Source organism: Protopterus annectens, chromosome 2.part0 (genome assembly GCF_019279795.1).
Source record: "Protopterus annectens isolate FY-2018-M chromosome 2.part0, PAN1.0, whole genome shotgun sequence".
Classification (NCBI taxonomy): Eukaryota; Metazoa; Chordata; order Ceratodontiformes; family Protopteridae; genus Protopterus; species Protopterus annectens.
The window spans coordinates 1776811839-1776836610 of record NC_056728.1 but is presented as its reverse complement, the minus strand read 5'-3'; the positions used below and the strand labels follow the sequence as shown (position 1 = coordinate 1776836610).

Below are 24772 nucleotides of genomic sequence, written 5' to 3'. Positions count from 1 at the left end.
GCTCACGTCACATACAGATTTTGATTTGCACTAGAGACAGGAACCATCTCAAGAAGTTTATTCAGTACTGAAACATTGTTTTCCATTTCAGAACTATCTGAATATGACTGTCTGCCTTCTTGTAAAGGACTGGTTGCTGGTTCACTCAAGGAACTCATAGCACTAGTATGCACAGTCTGTTGTGGCTTTGGCCCTAGGACAGGCAAAATGTGTCTGCGCTTTCTTCTGTTGTGTACTTCTCACTGAATTATGCAGGACCTTGGTTCAGCACAAATGTCCTTCACAGTGCCTACATGATCATGACCTTTTGAAGTCTGCATTCTGACAACTTCAACTTGTAACAGTGGTCAAAGAGGTCCACTGGTTTTGTCATAGAATAACTTTTATAATTGTTGTTTTTTCAGTAGTTGAGCTTTGACTATCTCATTGCTGTTTGAAGTTGGTACTAACAGCTGTTTGATGACTGGAAGAGTTGTTTGTGATTGTCTTGACATCAGTCTTTGAGCTGGTGACCCAAGTGTCTGATCATGAGGAATGTTTTGAAGGTTTAGTAAATTGAGGAATACATGAATTTCATCTCTTTTGGACTTTTCCATTAAATGCTTTGCACTGGAAACTGCATGTTCAGCCAGACCATTAGCTTGTGGGTATTCTGGGCTGCTGGTTACATGAATAAAATCCAAGATGTAACAAATTCTTTAAAACATTGACGAGTAAATTGTGCACCATTATTTGAGATGACTTTATGTAGGCTTCCATGGACTGAAAAGTGCCTCTTTAGTTTTGTAATTACTGCGCTAGATGTCAAATTATGGAGTGTTAACTTCAAATCATCCAGAGAATCAACTAGTACCAGGTAATGTTGACCATTCCATTTTAAAATACCTACTGCAACTGTTGACCATGGTAAGTCGAGTTTATATTAGATGATCGAACTTCCAAAAGTTCGACTGTCATATGGTCAACACCATATGATTGAACTTTTGAAAGTTTGAACATTTTAATGGAGATCTCAGTACAGAGCGGAATGGGAAGATTTCCCTTTTCTGCACCTTCTGACCTCATGTGCACTGTCTAGAACTTTCCTGAGATTCCTGTTGTGTTTCTTTTCTCCATTGCCTCCAGCAATAATGTCATCCACTATAATGGCCCAAGGATATCCAGCAAATATTTGTTCTATGGCATTTTGGAATACCTCGCTGGTGGAAGTGATTCCAAAAGCCATCCTCAAAAATCTGAATCTCACAAATGGTGTGCTGAATGCTGTTAATAAAGAGGATTTGTAATCCTATAGAATTTGCCAAAAGGAGTTCATGGCATCTAAAACTGAGAAAACAGTTGAATTTAGCATTAGTGGAGCCACCTCTTGTACTGTGCACATTGGATGATGAGGATGCTTAAGGTTCTTTAAGTCTCTAGGATCAATGCATATCCCAATGTCATCTGAGCTTTTCTTGAGGACAGCAACAATAGATGATACCCATTCAGTAGGCTCTGCCACAGGAGTAGGTAGGGTCTATGTTAAATCAGCGAATGCTTAAAAAAGCAAATGTTGATTTATCAACCCTCTTTAAGTGAAAGCTTAAAATCCTGAACAGTCAGAACAGCGATTTTTTTCCCAGGGAAAAAAAATCACTGTTGCACAATAAAGTGGGGGGCTTTACCCCCCACCCCCGATGTGGCGGGTTGTGCCCCCCACCTCCCACCTACTTAAATATACCAACTCCGAGATCACACCACAGTGGAGGAAATGGCAAAGTTCCATAAAGAGCCCAGCAATTTTTTTTCTCTGGGAAAAAAAATCGCTGTTCTTAGTATTTGGGATTTTCAGCTTTCGCTTAAAGAGGGTCGATAAATCAGCATTCACTTTTTTAAGCATTCACTGATTTAACATAGCCCCAGTAACTACACCTAAATTCATCATGCTGTCTAATTCCGCTTATACTTTACTTTGCTTCGTTAGCAAGATCTTGCATGCCGGTCTAACAACTGTGTTTATTTTGTGATTGAGCTTTATGGAATATGTAACTGGAAGCTCTATGCCTGGTAATGACTGTACATCTCATGTAATCATATAGAATTGTAAATCATAGCTGTGAAATGCAGAATGGCAAGAAAGAATTACAGCACCATCAGTCTGACTTTCTTCGCCATCTTAAGCAACTAGTTTTGTGTTTTTTGTTGAATCAAGGTTCTCTCCAGCTTTTACTTTTGCATAGGGTTTTGCTGACACAGCATTACATTTGGATCTAGTGTCTACTTTAAGCTCTACTCATTTCTCATTAATTTGTAAAGTGCAAAATATTTCACTCTTTGTTGACATCTGGGAATCCACTGTGTCAACTGTTTCGCCGATCACAAAAACACCATCAAAACAAAAAGTTTCATCACTGTCGTCAGGGTTTGCTTCGGTCTCAATTTGATCCACAGCCTTATTTGGATAAATTTTAATATGAATCTGCATCGATTTGTAGAACTTTTTGAAATGGTTCCATTTTTTGCATTTGTGACACTGCTAACCATGGGCTAAGCACTTTTCTCATTTAGGTTTGTGACTGCCAACACAATTGTGACAATTAACAATGGGAGGTGATGCAGCATAGCTGTTTGGTTTACACTTATGAGGCCGTACTATCTTTGTTTTTTGTTGCACACTGTCTTCATTTATAGCAGCAGACACAGCAAGCATGCTAATATGCTTTTCTGTGATTTCATGTACCTGGCAATTTTCAATAGCTTAGCTGAATGTTAATTCACTGTCACATAGTAAAATTTTCCTCACTGTATCATTATTAATGCCACATACAAGGCGGCCTTTTACTAAATCATTTTGTAGAGCCCCAAATCTACATGTCTTTGCCATATTTCTGAAATCTGTAACATATGCTTTGATAATTTCACCTGGCTTTTGGTTTCATTTCTTGTATTGAATTTATGTCCCTCCACCGTTATATTCATCTGAGGTTGCACAGTTCTCAAAATTTATGTTTTAAGCAGTCCAGATCTTCACACATTTCAGCTTGAGCAATGATACAGCTGTTTTCTCCCTCTCCTGCATAAACAGTAGGTGCATATACAAAAGAACGTTCTCGCTCGGTAGCCTCCAAGCCTACCAAATTGAAAAGTATAAATGCCCGTGTATATGCTTCTTTCTAGATGTGCAGCTGCGATGAAAATATCATACATTTGTAGAAGCACTCGGCAATTCTCCATTATATTGCTATCAAATACCAGCAGTTTAGGTTTGCGAAATCTGTCTGCCATGCCGTCAATGTATTTTAATTTACCTTTTGCACTTTAGTTGCTCGTTGCACTTTGAGAAGAGTTAGGTATTGACGACTTCACTTCTGAGACCATGTTGAATGATGAGTGAACCAGCAATAGCAGTTCAAAGTAATTTATTGTACTATGCTGGGTCTGAAGAAGATACAATGTATTAATAATTAACTAAGTTGTACTTGAATATTAGAACATGCTGATGTGGGACAAAAGTGTAGGAATACCATGTATTCGCTTGGTGAATCTCATTTCTTATGGCACAACTCTGCATTGCATAGCTGCCTATTTCAGATTCAGCTTCATATTACAATTCTGAGAAAAAAATAACAAAACTGAAGGTGAACATTGACTATTGACAGTCACTGTTCTACTTTATTATTATTTTTTGTCAAAGGGCACACTCCACTACAACCTCCAATGTACAGGCTGCACCCCTCTACCCTCTTATATTTATATATCCTAAATCTACATCACTATACCTCATAAAACGAGAATACTTTGAAAGGGGTCTTGGACTCAGTATATGCAAGTACCCGTTTTTGTAAATTTATTTTTGTTATTCTGCAGCTCACCCTTGTGACCCTTGGAATCTAAAACTGTTACCTTCAGATCACTAGATTACCTTTTTTGTAAAGATCCAGCTAGCTTCATTACCTTAACTTACAAGTACATTGTGAACTAATTTATATTTTACTTCTCCCACCTTAGTTTTCCAAGTTGCTGATTGATTTTGTTAGCCAGCTGCTTACAGTCTACTTGTTATACTTGTTATAGTTTCATTTTAGTATTCCTCCTTTTTTCTGATCTGACATGCTTTACAAGAGTCTCGGTAGGATTCTAAAATGTTATGCTCACTATAAAGGCATTGTTCTCAGAAGGAGTACCCTAAAAATGTGATTCATAGAAAATAATCTAACTGGTCACATAACTGGCATTTTACCAAGTACCAAAATGGGTAATGTTATACAAACCATATACAAATGAGCAAGAAAAATTGCACAATACTTGTATGAAATTCATAATACAGGGAAGGATAGGCCAGACAACAGAGCCTTCAGTGGAGACCAAACTGTAACACAAAAAACAGAGGTAACAAAATGGACAAAAACACAATTACACAGGAAAAATGTAGGCATGGATGATTGCACTACATATTAATAGCTATGTATAGTCATTCCTAATGACACACAGAAAGGCAAATGCAGTACTCCTCTACTTAGCAACACATACACACACACAAAAATATGTACAGACGTGCAATGCATGCAATGCCCAGTGACAGCTCTATCACAATGGTGTTCTACACTGCATGCTACATATGTCATATAAACCAAGCCAACATGAAGCTATATATTAGGCCAGTAAAAAAAAAAAAAAAATTTATATATATATATATATATATATATATATATATATATATATATATATATATATACATATATATATGGGTCCACTTCTAAATCTCAAATCTCAAATCTCAAAATCTCCAATTTCAAAATACTGAAACCAAAATCTCTAAAGCTCAAAATAATAAAAACTCAAAATACTGAAATTCAACATATTGAAAAAAAAAAACACAAGACAGCATACTAACTATATTGCAGCACAACTACATACAGAAACATATTACTCTTCTCCAAGTATAGTAAACTGAAACTTGCTTCTATAAGTGCAATCTTGGAGTTGATATATTTAAGTAGCAGGGTTTGTGGGGGAGCACCCCCCATGGGGGGTGAAGGGGGGGCTTGCCCCCCCTGCCTATACTTGGAGAAGAGTAATATGTTTCTGTATGTAGATGTGCTACAATATAGCTAGTGTTGCTGTACTGTGTTTTTTTTGCGATATTTTGAGTTTCAGTATTTTGAGTTTTCAGTATTTTGAGCTTTAGAGATTTTGGTTTCAGTATTTTGAATTTAAAGATTTTGAGATTCAAGATTTAGAAGTGGACCCATATAGATATACATATATATATATAGAGAGAGAGAGAGAGAAAGAGAGAGAGGGAGGAAGAGAGAGAGATATGGGTAGAAGGAAGAAGTCAGCAAAGTGGTGTGTTAAAAAGTCTGCCTCATCTATATACTATCTCTGCTGCATGACAGAATGGTCTGAGGCTAGTGTTCAGTATTATTATGCTTAAGGAGGTATGTTCTGGTTAGCCTAGAGATTAAAATAAAACATCAGTTTATTCATTCCAGTATTTCCCATATTTAAGAGTGGTGTCTATCACTGGCCCTCTTGCTGTTTTTCTTATTCACAAATGATTTAAAATTGTATACAGTTAAAGGTACACAAGTTCAGAACACTGAAAATGACACCCTGCTGTAAGCATCACATGAGTGGCATTCCCTGGTTCAAACTTTGCAGCAGTTTTTGATGACATCCCTACTTAACTTGCTTTGACTAAGCTAACACTAAATGAAAAGATAACCAAAATGATGTAAACAGCAACCAGATACCTATGACACCCTTGGTCCCATTACCTGTAGTAGTGCTGCAGCTTCTTGATCTAATGAAGTGGTGTCCAGATAGATGTATGTAGGTATGTACTGGGTTGTAATTGTATTTATAAGAAGCATGTTGCAGCAATAACCTTGTTGCCTGTAGAATTAAAATGCATCTTACACCTGAAACATATTGTTTCCTTCCACAAGGGGTACTACAGCCTGTGATACTGTATCATTTCACAGTATCTGCTGAACTAAATCTCAAAGTGATCCTGAACCTTAAAATAACTTACAACAGAGTACTGTGCTGTTCGGCTCAGCTGCTGTCTTGGATGCATGACTGTAGGGTAGTAGAAAATACAGGCTGGATGGAAAAGAGAAATAGAAAACATAGTAGCACCTAATTTTAGTCAACAGTTCTTCACAAAAAGCTGTCCTCAGACTTTTCTCACCTGCCACATTGTCATGCTTTTCCATGGCCATGAAATGTGATGGTCATGAAACTAGTTTATGCTAAACATAGAGTGAAGTCTAAGTCAAAACTGAGGTCTCCCATTCATGCACTGTCTACCTCATTTGTCTTGTCATGTCAGAGATATGGCCCATCAGCATTATTTCAAGGAGATTATCAGCAAAGTATGTAACAACAAATTTGTGTGTTGGAAGTACATGGCAGAGCAGATACCTCCACCACCTATATCCTCCTGGATTTTACCAACTGCGCAACTTACTTTACTCAAGATAAAAAATGTAAATCTCAGCCATATCACAGGAATTAATATGATATTATGGGAGCTTTACAGTTCCTAGAATGCAAATTAATTGATGGCTTAATTCTTAAAATTTGCATCTTCTGGAAAGCTTATTTTTGTCACCTTTACCCTAGGTACTGTGACCTTGTTATTGGTTATATAAGTACAGGGGAATGTCAAGAGCAATATATGGGAAGCAGGGATATTGCCCCATTGCAGAAAAAAATCCATAAATTGAAAAATTAAAAAAAAAATCCACAAATTTGATTAGTTAAGTGCTCGATTTATTGCATTCTAGGAATAATAGTTGATCCTAATATGCTCATGTCTGCCATAATATCTTGAATCTATTAAGCATGCTTATTATATCTTATAAGACTTCACTGCTGCTTGTAACATGGAATATGAGTGTAGTACGTATGTTATTTTACCTTTATCTGTAACAGCATATGTATGCTGAAGCCATCTAAGTATTTGATGTAAAATCTTTTACAATTTATGGAACAATGTCTTATTTGTACTTCACAGTTTATTGCAGCTTTTTCTTCAGTAGACTCCTTGAATAGTGGCTCTGCCCAGTAGAACTAACCAAGTTTATAAAATATCACTCAATCTATCGAACAGTCAATCAGTTAATCATTCATTCAATCAAGAGGCTTCAGCATTGCCATAGGAAGGATTGGGTGAGCAATAATCGTGACCAAGGCACGAACTTGTTGTTTAATCATTTAGTTGAATCCAACTTTTTGTGACATCAAAGACTTTAGCACACCAATCCAGTCTGTCATGAACTGCTGTTTTTAAGTTCTTGGAAATTCATATACATTATTTCAGTAATGTTGTCCATCCAACGTAGCCTCTGCTACCCCATTTTTTTTGCCTTCAATCTTTCCCAGCATCAGTGTCATCTCAGCTGAATCCTGTCTTTGCAATATGCAACCAATGTATTTGAGCTTTAACTTTATTATCAGACTGTCTAGAGAACACTCTGTAATTATTTCCTTACATATTGACTGGTTCAATCTTTTTCCCACCCATATAATTCCCAAATATGTTCTCTAATAATGGAGATATAAAGTGTCAGTTTTCCAATGCATAGCCTTATTTATAGTCCTACTCTGAAAGTGGTATATTACTATTAGAAAAAAACATGCTGTGGTAAAAATTAATTGAAACTGCATATGTATATAAGATATTGCATTTTTATACCAATGCATAATATTACCCAGTCTGTACCACAATGCATTGCAAGTCTTGAGCTGTGGGCAGATGTGTGTAAGATGATAAAGTGCTAACGCTGTTTATGCTGTGCAGCCATGTCACTTTCAAAAAAGTTACCTGTATACCACAACTTAGGCGGAATCCTGACATTTTAAAGATAATCTTAACTATAAGAAGTCTGTATTTTCTAGTGATAACTGAAATGGTGCCAGAAGTAGGATTTTCTCTATGAGTGTAGACAGGAAAATGACTTCATGAATTGTGGAACAGTGGCACATCACACCAACTAATCTGAAGTGCTCAGAGTTTATTGCCATTACTGAAAATTGATATATTGCTTTGCAAAGTCCTTTTTTTTCTAAATTGAAATTGTTTATTGTTAAAATACCATTTTTTGCATGACAAAGTTTAATCTACCAAAGCCATTTAATTTTTCATACCCATTTTGCTGGCCTGCCTGGAGACAGAGAGTCACAGAATTTCATAAAGTAACAGCATTAGAGAAAGAATCACAAAAAAATCCAGATAAACTGACTGTTGTATGCTATGGGTAGAGAAGTCAAGGCCATATACAGTTTCTTTGCATTTACAGAGGGAAAGAATGTAACACCTTTTGTTTTGTAACAACTTTTGCTCTGTGTTTTATTCCTCTCCACACTAAACTTTAGCTGGCCCTATTGTCTATGCTATTCTTCTTTGCCAGTGTTTCTCACCCTTCCTATTAAGTGCCTCTCCCCACACAGATGACTGTTCTGAATCCCCTCGTAGTGTGCTTAGTTTTCTTTCCTAATCTTGTGTCCTTCCTTAGAGTACCTCCAAAGCCCAACATCAACAACCTTGCTTCTCGCATCACTCTACATAGTGTGCAAATACTCCAGCAACCCTTATTGGCTTACCTGTACTTACCGATTGTTTCTCCTTGCCCAACTCTGCATCCGGTTCGCTATGTTCAGGCTCACTTCACTCCTCTACCCTGCCCCATTTCCCACCCATCCCCACTACTCCTACATTTATTCTGACCATTTCCCTGCCCCTCATAATCCAGCCCCTACTTTCTCTCCAATATTCAACTTATACATCACTAACACTCAACCTTCTGCTAACTACTCTCTCCCACCCCTATCCACCCTGCACCAGGCCTCCACATTCTACTCACTATTATCCACTTATTCAACATCTGCTCTTTATCCATGCCCTCCTTATTCTTCCAATCCCTCCTTACTCCCTTAACCCTCCTGACATTCCTAATTCCATTATACCATGCCAGCTCCTATTCTACCAACCATCTCACCCCCTTTTTCTCACCTTTCTCCTACACCCCAGCACACCACTTATATCTCCACCCCACTAGCAAATTCTTCCAATCCATTCCACCTCTCTGATTCAGCCTAACCTTCTCCATCACCTTAACCTTAGAGTTATGCCAACCACAGCAAAATCTCAAACAACTATTTTATTTTATTTATTTTACATTTGTTGACTGGGATAGTCCAACTGGATGCATGTCCATTTTCAGCGGAGGCCCGGGGAGAAAAGCTCCAAGGAATAACAACTCCAACATAACATGTCACATATTACAAATTACAAATAGATTATTTACAGAGATTAGATGGGCAGACAATACAAATTACATATAGAATATTTACAGTGATTAGAAGAGAAAACATTATAGCAGCTCATCAGGTAAAGTTCTTCAACGAGTGAAAATCGGATTAACTTACATAGTAGGCTACATAGCAGATTTACACTAAACTAAACACATAATATATTTTCCCCCAATACTTTAAAATAAAACTCCTAGTATCATCTCTTCTCAACATCCTTTACCTAGCAGGTGATATTCACCCTAACCCTGGACCTAACACATCCCTAAACCACAATACCCCTTTATCCTTCCATTCTTCCTCCCATAAAACTAATCAACTTTTTACTCTCAATGCCCAGAGTCTCTGTAACAAAGTATCCAACTTTCAAGTCTGGCTAAGCCACAACCAACTTGACATTGTTGCCATTTCTGGGACTTGGTTCAAACCTCCATATCTCAGACTCTGAAATCCTACCCCCCCCCCCCGGATTATAAGCTCTCAGGTCTGACCTCCCAAACAAAAATGGTGAAGGTGTCACCATAATCTACTCTAACCTACTCACTGTAATTCCTTTCCCAAATCCTATTCCTCACTTCACTAATGCAGAATTAGTAGCATGTTTGCTAAAAATGAATAACCATAAAAGCGTATGTATCATCGCCCTATATATCCCACCCAGAAATAACACCCTAATCCTCAAAGACATTATCTCCTGGGCCTCATCCAGTATAAACTTTAAGACATATATACTAGCTGATATAAACATAAATTGAGACAACATTAAAAATGCCACACCTTCCCTATCTATCAGTCTTTTCAACTTTACCCAAATAATTCATTCTATAACCAGACCCAATAAAGCAAACCCCCCAGGTTCCACCCTTGACTGGATCCTAGTCTCCCATCCAAATAAAATTACCAACTGCAGCACCATTCCTAACTCCATCAGCGACCACCTTCCAGCCTTCGTCCATCACTCAACCTCCTCCCCCTTCCATCAACATCACTACATAAACACACGTAACCTCAAGAATTTCGACCCCAACACACTCACAAATTCCCTCAAACAAATGAATTGGAACATTCTAAAAACCCTTCCTCTCAGCAATGTTGTGGACTATTTTAATTCCACCTTCCTAAATGCTCTAAACTCTATAGCACCAACAAGAACTAAAAGAATAAAAAGCAATACTGTCTCATGGCTAACCAAACAGCTCATGCACCAAAGGGCCAAATTCTGGAAATGCTAGCAAAAATAAACTCCCTGAAAACCTACTATAATACACTCAGCTCCATAACCTTGTAAAAAAACAAATTATCAGAGACAAAAAAATCCCACTACATTAAACTCCAGTCTAATCACTCAAAAAACCCTAGACAATTCTGGAACTCAATAAATTCACTTTTCAACCCAGGACCAAAAACAATCCCTGCCCGACCCAAACAAATCTGACCACAAAATAGCCTCATTATTCACCTCTTTCTTTATTAATTAATTATCTGAACTAACCAAGACCTTTCCCAACATCAACCTCCTCCCTCTGCATACTCCCTCACCCAAGACCTCCCCCCAGCCTACTGACCCCAATTCTCCCCCCCATGTTCGATCTTAAATCCATCTCCACCAACTACATAAAAAGACTTCTCTCCAAAATAAAACCCTGCTCTAATGCCCCTGATAACATACCTTCCCAGTTTTTCAAGTCCACTGCTGATGGGATCACACTCCCTATTAGCATCTTAATCAACAGATCCATTCAGGAATCCTACATCCCCAAACTCTGGTGTACAGCCTTTATTGTACCTCTCCATAAAGAAGGCAAAAACACTAATATCTCAAACTTTTACTCTATAGCCATCCTCTCCCTAATCTCCAAGATACTAGCAATATGCATTCACCTCCAACTTATGCCATTCCTAACACAAAAAACTTCTCAACCCAACCCAACATGGTTTCCGACCCGGGCACAACACTATAACAGCTCTCCTCTCATTCCTAAATACAGTTAATTATGTCCAAGATTCTGGGAAAATAGTATCCACAGTGCTGTTAGATTTCAAAAGCACTTGATACTGTTTCTCATACCCATCTTCTGAGCCATCTTTCAAACCTAAATCTCTCCCAAAATACCCCATCCTGGTTCTCAAGTTACTCATCTGATAGATTTCAGGCTGTGAAATGGAGAAAAGGCATCTCTCCTTTTCTCCATACCCCTACTGGTATACCTCAAGGTTGGTCCAATGCTGTTCAATATCTTTATCAGTATCTTTCACTCTGCCATTTCCACTGCCAAAGTCATCCAATACACAGATGACTCATCTTTAGTCTAATCTGCAACTAACCTCCCCAAACTTCTAACTAAGACCCAGACTGCCTTCTCAACCACTGAGGCCTGGATGTTCCAAAACCACCTTTCTCTAAATGCAAACAAATCCAAAATATTAATATTCCCACCCTCAAAATCCTTCCCTTTTGACAAAACCTCCTTTCAAGTCCTAAGCCAAAATAACACTCCTATTGAAGTCATTCCCTATGCTAAATTACTCAGTGTAACCATAGATGAGCACCTAAAATCTGATATCTACGTACAACAAAACATAAAAAAACTACCAAAAACTTGGTATGCTATACAGAAACAATCATTTCCTATCACCTACTATCAAACATACTCTCACCTCTACCTACCTCCTTCCCCCCCTAATGCATGGTGCTCCCCTACTAACCAATCTATCTACCTCTATCTCTTCCAAACTAGAAAACTGCTATAACAAAATTTCTAAATTTGCCACCAACTTCAAAAATTCCTCCCATCACTGTATTGCCCTCCACTCTCTAAATTGGCTAGAACTTCCAAATTACCTGGACTACCTCAATCTTACTACAGCTCACAGACTAATCTTTAACCCTACCAAATGCCCCATCCTCTCAAACATCCTACCCTCCTTCTTAGATCTGAACAACAAAACTTAATTGGTGTCCACAAAACTAACCTTCGTCCAGGTCAAATTCTCCTCTCATTTTCCTTAGCCAAGAAATTAAATTCTCTTCCTTCCTCCCTAAGGACAATGCAGAACATGGATAACTTTAAAACACAGCTCCAGTCCTACCTATTTTCTAAATAGAGATGTACTTGCATTCTTCCAACCTAGCTCTCTTCCCTCCTTTGTTCATCTAGGTTACTATAAGCATGGCTCAATCTTATAACTGATTTCAACACAACAATTACAATTGTTTTTCTTTTTCTTAAGTGAATAGTATAGATATTTTTCTTATGTGAATATTGGGGTCTGTATTATGATATCACACGTTCAAAAGAGCAAATGACACATACTCAACCCCATGTAAGTGAAAGCTTACAACGTCAAAACCTCAGAACAGCCATTTTTTTCCCTTGGAAAAAAATCGCTGTTCCGAAACAAAAAAAAAAACAAAACAAAAAACTGTAAAACATTACATGATGTGGGGGGCTTCGCCCAGACACAACCCCTACTTAAATATACCAACTCTGAGATCGCACTACAGTGCCGAAAAGTCAAAGTAGTGAAAGCGGCTAAACAAATTATTTCCCAGGGAAAGAATTTGCTGAAAAGCTGCTTCGCTATTTTGCCTTTTCGAGCTTTTCAGTTCGACAAAAACGTATTCAACAACCTGCGTCTGTGACAGCGTAATAGGGAGCCGAATATTAGAAATAGTTTTCTGTACTTAGATATGTATTTGTATTTGGCATTCTGTTGTTTTATTTTTTTGCATCTTGACTTGTATCTTGTACTGTGGAGCTTTTCTCCCCGGGCCTTCACTGAAAATGGGTTCTCTGGGCCCAGTGGACTTCCCCAGTCATCAAACTGCAAATAAACAAATAAATAGATCTGCGTCAATGATCAACAAGCTTAATGAACATTTTGCGCCAAAAAGAAATATAATACATGAAAGAGCATGTTTTCATATATCTATGTACAAAGGGTGAGTGTGTAGATGCATTTGTGAGACAATTACACAATATTGTAGAAAATTGCGGTTTTAATAGCACTAAAATGAACAAATAAGAGTACTGTGATTGGGCTAAGTAATTTAGAAGTGTCACAAAAGTAAAAGCATAACGTTTATTTAACGTAAGAAAAGGTAATGCAAATAGCCAGAGAGGCTGAGTTAGTGAACAAGCAAACTGCTAACATAAATATGACAAATGACATATGCAAACAGTGAGTTCCATAAAAGACATTGTGCTAATCTGACTTAATGGGTGTTTGAGAAGCAGAATGAGAGTTAAGCCTGGTAAATGCATGATGTGACCAAAGCAGTGTTCTTTACATAGCAGAATCTATTAAGAGATGTAACTGGATCATTTCATGTTATTTTTAAAAACAATCCAATTAAATAGGCTACAACAAAAATGTTAATGACCAAACAAAACTGGTCTCTTATTTATGGGCTTGCCTTGGTGGATTTGTGATTTTAAGAAAATGTTAATGAAACCAAAAATAATGTGAAAAAAAAAAATTCTTGAGTTCTATTACTATCGTGGCAAATGCAAAAGATGACCAACAAATAAAAATTCTGATTCAAGGGACATGGATGAGGATTAAAGCAGATATTTGGGCTGAAGTTACTGTGTTATCACACGCTGCATATGGAAGCTTCTGAAGTGTCCATATTTGAACAAAGTAGAGACGGAACTTCATAACCATACAGGCAAGCTCAAGTACATAGATACACTATTAACCATGTCTGTGTGTGGAAAGGGCACGTGTTTGGGTTTTGAGTTTAGGTGTGAGATGATCTACACAAATCTGCTTAGCAGAGCTGCAGCATGCAGGATGGGTTTAGTTGCCAGGCAGTTGGCAATGAGTATTAAAGAGCAGTTAATGATCTGTTCCCTGTGGTTCAGTGGTCTAGGGTTTGATTCCCTCAGCCTCCATTGCCTCACTGTGTGACTCTGAGCAAAGTCATTTAGCCAGACAGTATTCTCAGGCGGAATCTGAAAAAGGTACATGGAGATGAGTGCTCTACCTCAGTAATAAATAAAATAAACTTTAAGAATAAATTATGCCAGTGTACACTTACATGTCTGAAGAAGTTGGTCTGCTTGACTCTGAACCAGTAATAATCAAACTTAAGCCAAATGCTGTCACTAGAGTCAGAATGGTACCATTTCCTTTACTTACCAAAGCTGAAGCAGAATTTAAATAAATGCAAAATCTTGTCATTATTAAAAGTGTTACTGAACTAAGTGAATGGTGTGCTGCCATGCTCACAGTTATTAAAATAATTCCAGAGTTCAAATCCGTGTTGATTTAAAAGCTCAGTAATGCTATTGTGCATGAAATGTTTATATTCCTTACATTAGAAGACATACCACTCAAGCTAGTTAATGTGAAGATTTGTCAATGCTGGATGCTAAGAGTGGTTTCTGGTAAATACCATCAGATAAAGAAATTAAAAAGTTGACAGGTGTCATTACCACTATGGAAAGATTCTATTTCCAAATATTACAATTTTGTATAAAATCTGCACCTAAAATTTTCTAGTGTAAAATGACTGACTTACCCAGGGGTCTAGATGACATTGTTGTGGTTGTGGTTAAGGATGACATCCTAGTGCTTGGTCCAGACCAGCAAACGCATTGTTTGATGTTAGAGCAATGTTGCAAATAATCAGAGATTCAGATTTTGTGCTCAACATGAAGATATGCTGCTTTATTAAGACAGGGCTGCAACATTTTGGGCACCATATACACACACACACACACACACACACACACACACACACACACACACACACACACGCACGCACACACATACACACACATACACACATATAAATATATATATATATATATATATATATATATATATATATATATATATGCAAAGTATGATCAACAGCTGAGTTGCAAAGTACACTTTCAGTAACTATGCTTAGACAAGTCTTAGGTATGAACAACTATTTGGACAAGTCTGTAACAGACCTTTCTACAATCCTCGATCCCTTAAGAGATTTGTTAAAGAAAAAAATATGCCTTGAATATAGTGACATGCTCAAGCCCAAGCATCCAACAAAATTAAAAAATGCTTTCTACAGCTCCATTGCTAATAAACTATGATGTCACTAAATAGACAGCAGTGAATTCAGATGCTGATAGATTTAGCCTAAATGCAGTGTTATTCTATTAAAATGAGCAGGTACTGGGGCCTGTGGCCTACTGCTCCAGAATATTAACAGACAGTGAAAAGAAATATCTCTAAATTGAAAAGCAATGCCTTGCAAGAGTGTGATGTAACATCAGCATAATTCAGGTACCACCCACAACTAGCCATCAAATACTAGCCAGATTCAAGACTATCTATGTTCTCAAAGTATACCATACAGATAGAACTAGATACAGACAAGAGTATGCTGTTTGTATCAAGTGAATTCCAGCAGTTTGTGGCTCATTACTGTTGCACTTAAACAACAGCATGTCCTCAGTATCTGAAAGTGAATAGTGAAGATGAGAGGGCAGATCAAACAGCCAACAAAACACTATGACAAACACATCTGCATGAAGCTCTGATGCGATATCCAGCTACCCTAGACAATGCCATCAGATTAAGTCCTACACAATGAAAGAAAAATAGAAAGTCACATGCCGAATGTTAAAATCAAAACTTAAACGAAGAGTAATATCTGATCATAATGTAAGCAGCAATCATCAAAATGCTAAAACTTTGTACAAAATGTTTTGTGACTAAAATCATTTTGCATTATCACTACCTGTCCTGCAACATAGTCTAGCTGTCTTCTTGAAATTAGAAAGGGAGAAAATGTGGGGCCATAGAGGATTAACACTGCAAAAACCTGCAAAGTTGCATTTCTATATAGTGCAAAGTAAAGAAGCTACTATAGTTGGATGCAAGAAATGGCATCCTCCATCAATTCCTGATAAATGTCAACCTGAATACATTATTTTAGATAAAAAACTGAGTCAACTTCAGCTGAATCTAGCCAGACTGATGTCTGCTAAGTCTTTCCTTGTACCAATGAATGATCTACTTCTACCAATTATTCAAGGTATGGTGGAAGTTCATATTCTGCTATATGAAATGACAGACCTGTCCAATCACTGCAATCAGATTTTCCTGTTCCTGATCCAGCCACCTCCATTTTCCCTAGCGACTGGTACATTTGTAATGCATGTCAGAACAAGGTGTCTGAAAATTTTCCTTTTGCAGGTTAGTGGTTTCAGACAGAATTCAAATAATCTACTTGTGACATGGAGTAGATGCTCGTATGTGGTGCAGTGATCCAGGGTTTGATTGCATCAGCCTGCACTGCTGAAGTGTCACTTAGCTATACAGCACTCCCAGGCTGAGTCAGAAAAAGGTCCGTGGAGATCAGTGCTCTAACCCAGTAAATAAATACAAACAAAATAAAATATTCCTCAGTGTTATCAGTTGTAAATGAAGCCACTGGGACATTGAAGTAAGTATAGGTATATTTTCATAAACTGTGTAAGCTATTGCATTACACATATTCAATGTTGTCACCTTTGCAGGTCAATCTAGAGTGTTAAGTGTATCACGCAAAACTGTGTCTACGTATTCATCATACTTTTTGGAAAAATATGACTTTTCTTTGAAAGTGGGCAAGATGTGGTGAAAAGTGAATTGAAGCTATACTGTGGAAATATATATAAAGACATTGCCCTTTTTAATATTAATGCATAGTGTTACCCTTTTAAGAATAAGTCTGCACCATAATGCATTGCAAGCCTTGAGCTGTGGACAGTTGAGGGTGAGATATGTTAACATTGTTTATGCTGTACTACTACCATGTTATTGTAATAATGTTACCTGTTTAAAAATAATAAGAATGAACCCTGACATTTATAATATAATCCTCACTAGAAGCAATCTGTATTTCATAACATGGCACCTGACACATAACTTTGACTTTATGGATCTTTGTTGACAATGAGATGTCTTTGTTCTGCTATAGCTTTCCCACCAAAAAGCAAGAATCTTTTAATTACATGGCTACAATCACCAGGGCTCTTCAACTTTAAAATGGTATCACCTCCATATGTGAGATTATTACCCTGCAGTTTTGATTTCAGCATCTGATTCATATAATCTAGCATTTTGCATGATACATTCAGCATATAAATTGAATAAGTAGGGTCACAATACACAGCCTTGTCTTACTCCTTTTCCAGTCTTGAACCAGTTATTCTAGTCATTTCTAACTGTTGCTTCTTTTTCTACATATAGATTCCTCTCATGGCAAATAATGTGACCTGGTATCCTAACTTCCCTAAGCCCATGCAAAGGTTTGCAATGATCCAAGCAGTCAAAGACTTTATAGCAGTCAAAAAAGCAGAAGTAAATGTTCTTATAGAACTCTCCTGCTTTCTCTGTTATCCAGTGGGCGTTGAGAATTTGATCTATGGTGCCTCACTCTCTTCTAAAACCAGCTTGTACATCTGGCAGTCCTTGATCTATATACTGTTGGAGTCTAGCTTGTAGGATCTTCAGTATTACCTCAGTGCCATGTAAAACAAGCTCAATTATTAATAACTGGAATACTTTTGCATTCCCCTTTTTTTGAAACTGGAATATAAATTAACCTTTTGCAATATGTTGACCACTGACGTATTTTCTAAATTTGCTGGCAAATTCAATGCAGCACTGAATCAGCAGCATTTTGCAAGACTAAGTATTTTGGCTGGAAATCCATCACCTCTTGCAGCCTTGTTGTTAACACAGATTTCTAGTGCCCATTAAACTTCACTTTTCAAGACAAGACATCTGTCTTAAATCAGCGAACATACCATCTTATGTATCTGTGATGCCAGGGTCCTTGTTATATTTATTTATTTGCATTTATTTACAGGGAAAATCTGCTTGAGCTGAAACCCCTTTTCTGTGGAGGCAAAAGCTTCACAATGAACATTAATTGTATATAGAGTATTTATACGTGTAACTTGTTTTACGGCATTAAACAAATACTAAGAGAAAAGCGCATCACTCATATGACGTGAACTGAATTGTTAGTGATGCTTAGTAACGACTGGAACTTAGGCAAGATAACATGAGTTAGGAATGCAAACAAAATCAGCGTGATTACAGTGGTTTAAGAATAAGATTTCTACAGTATATGCATATAATGAGATAAAACAGTGTTTAGTAGTTTTTTATATATTCCCATCAGCTCTCCTTAACATCTGCTTTTGTTAGGTCCTTCCCACCTTTGTCTTTCACCATGCCCATTTTTATCTGGAAGTTTCCCTTAATATCACAAATCTTCTTTAATAGAGCTCTTGCTCTTCCCTTTCTATTGACATTTTCAACGTCTTTGCCATGCTGATTTAAATATGCCTCCTTATCTCTCCTTGCAATTCTATGATCACTGTTGCCTTTTGCTCTCTTTTTCTCAGCCACTTCTAAGGACTCACTAACAGCCATTTTGCCTTCTTAATCTTCTTTCTGCTTGCAAAAATTTTAATGCTGTCTCCCGGACAATGTCATAAAATTATATCTCTGTTTTTCAAGTACTCTTCACCAGGTCTAATCCTTATATCTATTCTTTACCTCCACTACATATTGAAATTGGACTCACTTGTCTAGGTCATTTTCTTTAATTTGATTTTAAACTTTGTAATAAGAAGCTGTTGGTTTGGACACCAGTAAGCTTCAGATCATTTTTTTGCTGACTGTATATAACACCTCCTTCTCTGACTGCAAAATATATAGTCAAACTGATTTTCACAGTGAACATCTGATGATAGCCATGGGTAAAGCCATATCTTAGGCTGTTGAGAATATTATTTCATGACCAGTAAATTAAAAATGGCAGAAGTCTGCTAGTCTGAGTCCTGCTTGAGTTGCACTGCAAGGCCAAACCTGCCCATTTATCTAGTTATAACCATTACCAATTTTGGCATCCCAATCACCTGTGAAGAATATTACAACTTTTTTTTCTGGTGTAATTTCTGATGCAGATCCTCAAAGAAATGATCAACTTCCTCCTCCATATTGTCTATCACTGTAATGTTGACTAGCTTACCTTGAAATCTGTGGTCATTGGGTTGTAACCAAGTACCCTTTTACTAACAATGAAGGGTTATTCCATTTCTTATTACTACTAACTTGCAGGGTGCATCAAACCATCACACTTGCATACACTCATTTTATAAACTATTGTCATACTGTTTTTTAAAGGTACTTTATGTGCTGTCTTTAAAAAAAATAAGGGTATGACCATTTAACAGTTTACAAGCTGACTATAAATGAGCATTATCCCTTAATGACAGCTTATTAATTGTCAAAGTGTTTTTTAGAGGTAGGAGCTATTGATCGATACATTAATAAACAAATGTAGCAACCTAAAAATTCATTACCACCCTAAGAAATATTTTGACAGTTTCTAAGCTGCCATTATGCAACCTCTATTATTTAGAGATGGCAGGGGCAGAGTATCATGTGGTAAGTTGTCCAATGCATTAGATTCCCTTGTTACAGCTCTGGGATTGGAACCCTTCACAGGGGAAATAGGAGTGATTCTGTAACAGTGAAACCACTGCAACTTCTTAGACAAAAGACATCACATCAAAAGAGGTGACCAAAGATAAATGGTGAGTATATGTTGTGCAGCTCATTCATACTGATTATATGCCTAAGAAGGCAGTTGTCATGGCAATACGCAAGATGAGGAAGGAGGCAGACAGATACCAAAATAGGAGTTTGGAGACAGCATTCACATATGCAGAGAGGAAAGAAATGGAGACAAAGCATAGCATAAGTACAGATTAGAGTAATTCTAGCATGGCTGAGGAGTATTATTATACAAGGCAACAAGTCTGGCTAGGTAGATGACAAGATGTGTGTTGTGATGCGGGAGAGGAGAGGAGAGTTGCCATTGTTGGTATAAAAAGAAGTATTCATTCCAGTGACAAACAGGAGTCAGATCTCAGGCTGTCAAGATACAGATGTTTAAGAATGAATAATAATTGATGATGCAGGAGCTTTGATCTCTAAGTTAGCGCTTTCAATACAAGGTTCATGAGGAGAAGTAATACGGGTCTATATTAGAAGCACAAAAAGACAAAACCGCGAACACTCACATGCGCGAAAATGCTGGTAATCAAACATGGTATTGTGGGGGGCTGCGCCCCCACACTCCCCGCTAACTATATATTCCAACTCTGAGATTGCACTACAGTGAGGAAAGGGCAAATATCCCACTCCTCACTGTACCATGACCCCACAAACACCCTTTCGATTATTAGCATTTTCGCTCATGAGAGTGTTCGCGGTTTTGTCTTTTCGTGCTTTCTAATATAGACAGACCCAAGAAATACAATGCCATGAATGGGGAAGGGAACAGGCAGGGTCAGATCCTATGATAATTAATTTGACTGGTATGTTAGAGGAAGGAAAAGTGTTTATGAATCAGTAAAGTGTGTTTGACCCAACCATGTAAAGAATGGAGTATAAGAAACCAGGGAAAGAAAAATATGCTGGGGGGTAAGTGAAAGAGGATTATTTTAATAGGGCATATACATCTACCAGGAGCAGAATGGAAAATTCAAAAGTCCAGAAAAAAACAAGAGTGGGAGAAGACTGGTATCTGGTATCTTAAACCCAGTTCGGTTCAGCCAGCTGCTCCAGGACTGTACTAGAAACTATAGCATTCTGGATGTGGTTTTAAACAAATCGTCAAGGGTCAGGGATTTCCAGGTCCAGGTACAGTTAACTATTAGTGATAATGTGTCTGTGTGGGTCAGAGTGTGAGAAAGATATGATCCAAAGCCTGTCACAATTGAGTCAGACTTTAGTGAGTTACATTATGTTGAGCTGCATGAGAGGGTCAAAGATGAGTTATGAGTCTGGAGGAAAACCTAGGTGTGAACAAGGTGTGAGAATGAGTCAGGGACGAAATAATCAGAGTTCTAAATAAGAGTTTCACAAAGAGGTAAAAAAGAAAAAAGGAGTCGATTAATGTGGCTATGCAGTAATGAAGGGTTTGTGATTAGGGCAAAATACCATACAGTGAAGAAGTGGAAGTGGGGGATGTAGAAGCTGATGAGGCTAAATCCATGGAGACAAGTAAAATATCATGAAAGGCAGTGGGGGCTATAAAGGTACTAGCTGAAAGGACACTGGCAGAATGGATCAACAGCAGCAACAAATTATTTTTACGTATAGAGCAGAAAGGAAGAAGGGAGGAACATACCCAAGCAAGCTAAATGATGATGACAATGACATCACACGAGAAAGCAAAACAAAGTGATGCGGAATGAAGACTCTACCTCAAGTCTTTTCACAGGAAATGAGAGTGCTGTTCTGGTAGGGGAAATGGGGATAAAAGTAGGCAACTGTCCTCCAAAACTCTACACTATTGGAGTTAATGGAATTACACTTTTCTTATGGGATTCATATGTTGAACAGCCTGCTTTGATTTTTCTGGGGAGATAACATACTTTCTTTGTGTGACACAGGGAACAAGAATTACTGTTCAGGACTTTGTTTAATTTCTCTTTGTTGACTTGGTTTAATTTCTCTGTGTCTTTTGGGTTTCTAATATGAGTAAAGTGCATGAAATTAGAATTGTTTCAGTCTTTGATATTAACCAAAAGTGCTCTTTACAGCATTTATAATGGGCCCAGAACTGACTCCTGCAATTCATATGGACTTACCTGCATTGGTAACATATCTAAATATAGCTGTAAATTATTTTTTATTAGACACGTTGCTTCTACTGCTATTGGAACTGTTTGGTATCTTTCTTAAACATTTCTCTCATTTCTGTCTGAAAATCCTGGTATTTTATGACTTTCTCCCTCTTTCTCTTTCTACATAAGACACTGTAGTCACTGGGTGTAGCAATTTCAATAATCAAGGCTACTTTTTATATCTGTTTTTCTCACACCTATTTCTTGAACTGTTGTTATAAACTTTATCATTCTCTAAAATACTTTGGGGTTCATGTTTACAATGCCCCTCAAATACTTCAGTATTGTAGTGTTTGCATAATTGCCTTTTGCGGCATATAAGACATTGTCCCAGAGCCACGTCATTTATGGTCTTTAAATCTGATCCACTCACCACATGCTTTGCTTTTAGTGGCAAGTGGCAGATTAACACTCTTGTCCCCCACCTGACATCTGAGCCTGGTGGTGTGGCAATACAAGGTAGGTCAGTATCTTTTAAATAATAAAAAAGAGAGAGAGAGAGAGAGAAAATGTAGTGGAATTTTGCCTTTCCACAGCAGGGTTGGGAGTTGGTGTGGTGGTTGAGGTGTTTGTGTCATGGATATAGAGTGCAGGGTTTTATTTTCCTGCTTATGAGTCATAGACAAACTTGACATAGGTTTCTCAGCTGTGGTATTTTTAGATATGGCAAAAACATTTTTACACTGTTCAGTGCAAAGTTATGATGGATACCATGAGACATTGTACTAGGGAATACTTTATCTCTTGAGTTAATGACTGGCTATAGAATAGAAAATCTACAGTAAAAATAGAAGGAGTCAATTCTTGTGAATATAACATAAACAGAACGGTCACAAATGGGTCAGCACTGGGACCTTTTCTTTTTTTAGCTTCTATACCTCTATACTTAAAAGAGATCACTTGTTTTGGGTGTCTTAGTTCACTGACAATTTTAAAATAGCCAGGGTAGTAACTAATGTGAGAGAACAGGTTAAACTCCAGTTATACACTGATAAGTTACATGAGTGGGTTTAACAAAACAAGGTTGTGCTTAATGCTAAGAAATGTAACCTATTTCATGCAGGCAACAACAAGTTGTAGCCATACCTCATAGCATATAAGTTGTTTCAGATTGTGACTGTTTTATTTATTTTTCATTTATTTATTTTTTTATGAAGTGGGTGTGTCAGTCATATAAGCAGAATTATAATTTTGGGTGTCCTATCTGGGCTTGTTTTGGTATGCGCAGTGTATTTTTGTTGTTGTTTGGTCCAGCAGGGTGTGAGGAGGTGCTGTTAGGCATACCTCTCAACTGTCCAGATTTTCACAGAATGTTCAGATTTTTGCCTCATATTTTTGGTGTGTTCCTCATAAAAACTGTGATTCTCTGGATTTTTGTGGCCAATTAGTGAGGACTGAATTCACTGAATAATGATAGGCATTTGATTTTCAGTGCTCACATCCCTCAGAAAATGCACAGTAACACAAGACTTTTTTTATTCATCCTGCAACTTTCTAAGTTTAAAAGAGCAATATTTAAAATTTGTCCCTAGTTTTGGAGTTTTGTCCCCCACTATTTTTGACTGTGTCCAGAATTTTTGTGCTAAGAGGTTGAAAGCTATGTTAGGGTTAGTATGTGAGTAGGTTTTTGGCATGCTTGGCAGAGTTTACTTTTGTGATCATAGGACCATAGGAGGTTACTAGGCTAATGGCCATGGGGCCCTTACAAGCCTAACCAAGAGTTTATCCCCCAAAAAGAAACCTTGATGTTTTATAATTCTGGGGATTCCAGAATGCCTGCAGCAGCAGTGCCTGGTTTTCTCTTGTCAGCATCTGAAGTTCTATGATCAGGTGTTTTGCAGTTTCATCACAGATGTCCTGAGGTTTTTTTTTTCTTGCTGTTGACTTTGTGTTTGTTTTCTTTAGGTTGAACCTTCTGAGCAGCAGTGGCCAGATCATGTTCCAATTTTGGGCAAGATGGGAGGAACTGGAGGCCCAGGAGAAGGCACTTCTTGACAAGACGTCAGCAGAGTAGAAGCAGTCCAGGTCTGAAAATGGTTACCCAGGTAGAAGGACATGCAGCGACCTGATGGTGCAAGATCTGAGCGATACATCCCTACAGTCAAGCGTGATAGATCTCATGGAAAAAAGAAGGGGTATGACACTGCAATGAGTTCTCTTGGCAGTGTAGTGACCATGTCCATGAGAATGGTAGAGGCAGGTAATTTATCTGACTTAACGGGTACAGAAGAACAGGGTACAGTAGAGTCAGCAAACAAATACTTGGGTACATTTTTGAATCCTTTGAAACTGATAAAGTCAGATTGATTGATTTGTTTGTAGAGAGATGGGGTTTTATGATGGAAATGAGGGCTGAGGCATACGTTGCTTAGTCAGCCCAGGACTCTGGATGATTAATTATGAATGGGCCAATTCTTCTTCAAGAGGAACTAAAAGGGGTAATTTCCAGGGAGATAAGTACTACAGGCTGTCCAGGTTCAGCTGTCATTTCACATATACCTCAGTCATTGAGAGATAAGGCTTTGAAGGCAGGTTATAGTGATATTTATTTGGTTGATAACAAAGGATCTAGCATTTTATGAATGCACAGGTCACTGGGAGCAAAGATTTAATTACAGCTCTGGCAGTTTTGAGTAAAAGGTAAGCAGGTAAGGCCCAGCTGCACAACTGGCACAACTGGGTTGCTGGGTTCATTTGTTTTATAGCTATTTTAGTCACGAATGATCCTAGTCAGGTTTTGCCTTTGTTAGCTTATTTTAAATCTATCAAGGATGTCTAAC

General features: G+C 37.7%; 1 protein-coding gene across 4 annotated transcripts in view; it reads right to left on the bottom strand.

The window, feature by feature from the left end:
- LOC122793621 (membrane-spanning 4-domains subfamily A member 4A-like) overlaps positions 1 to 24772 on the bottom strand; it is a 562524-nt gene that overhangs the window by 1310 nt on the left and 536442 nt on the right. The gene's annotated exons all lie outside the window — the stretch shown is intronic.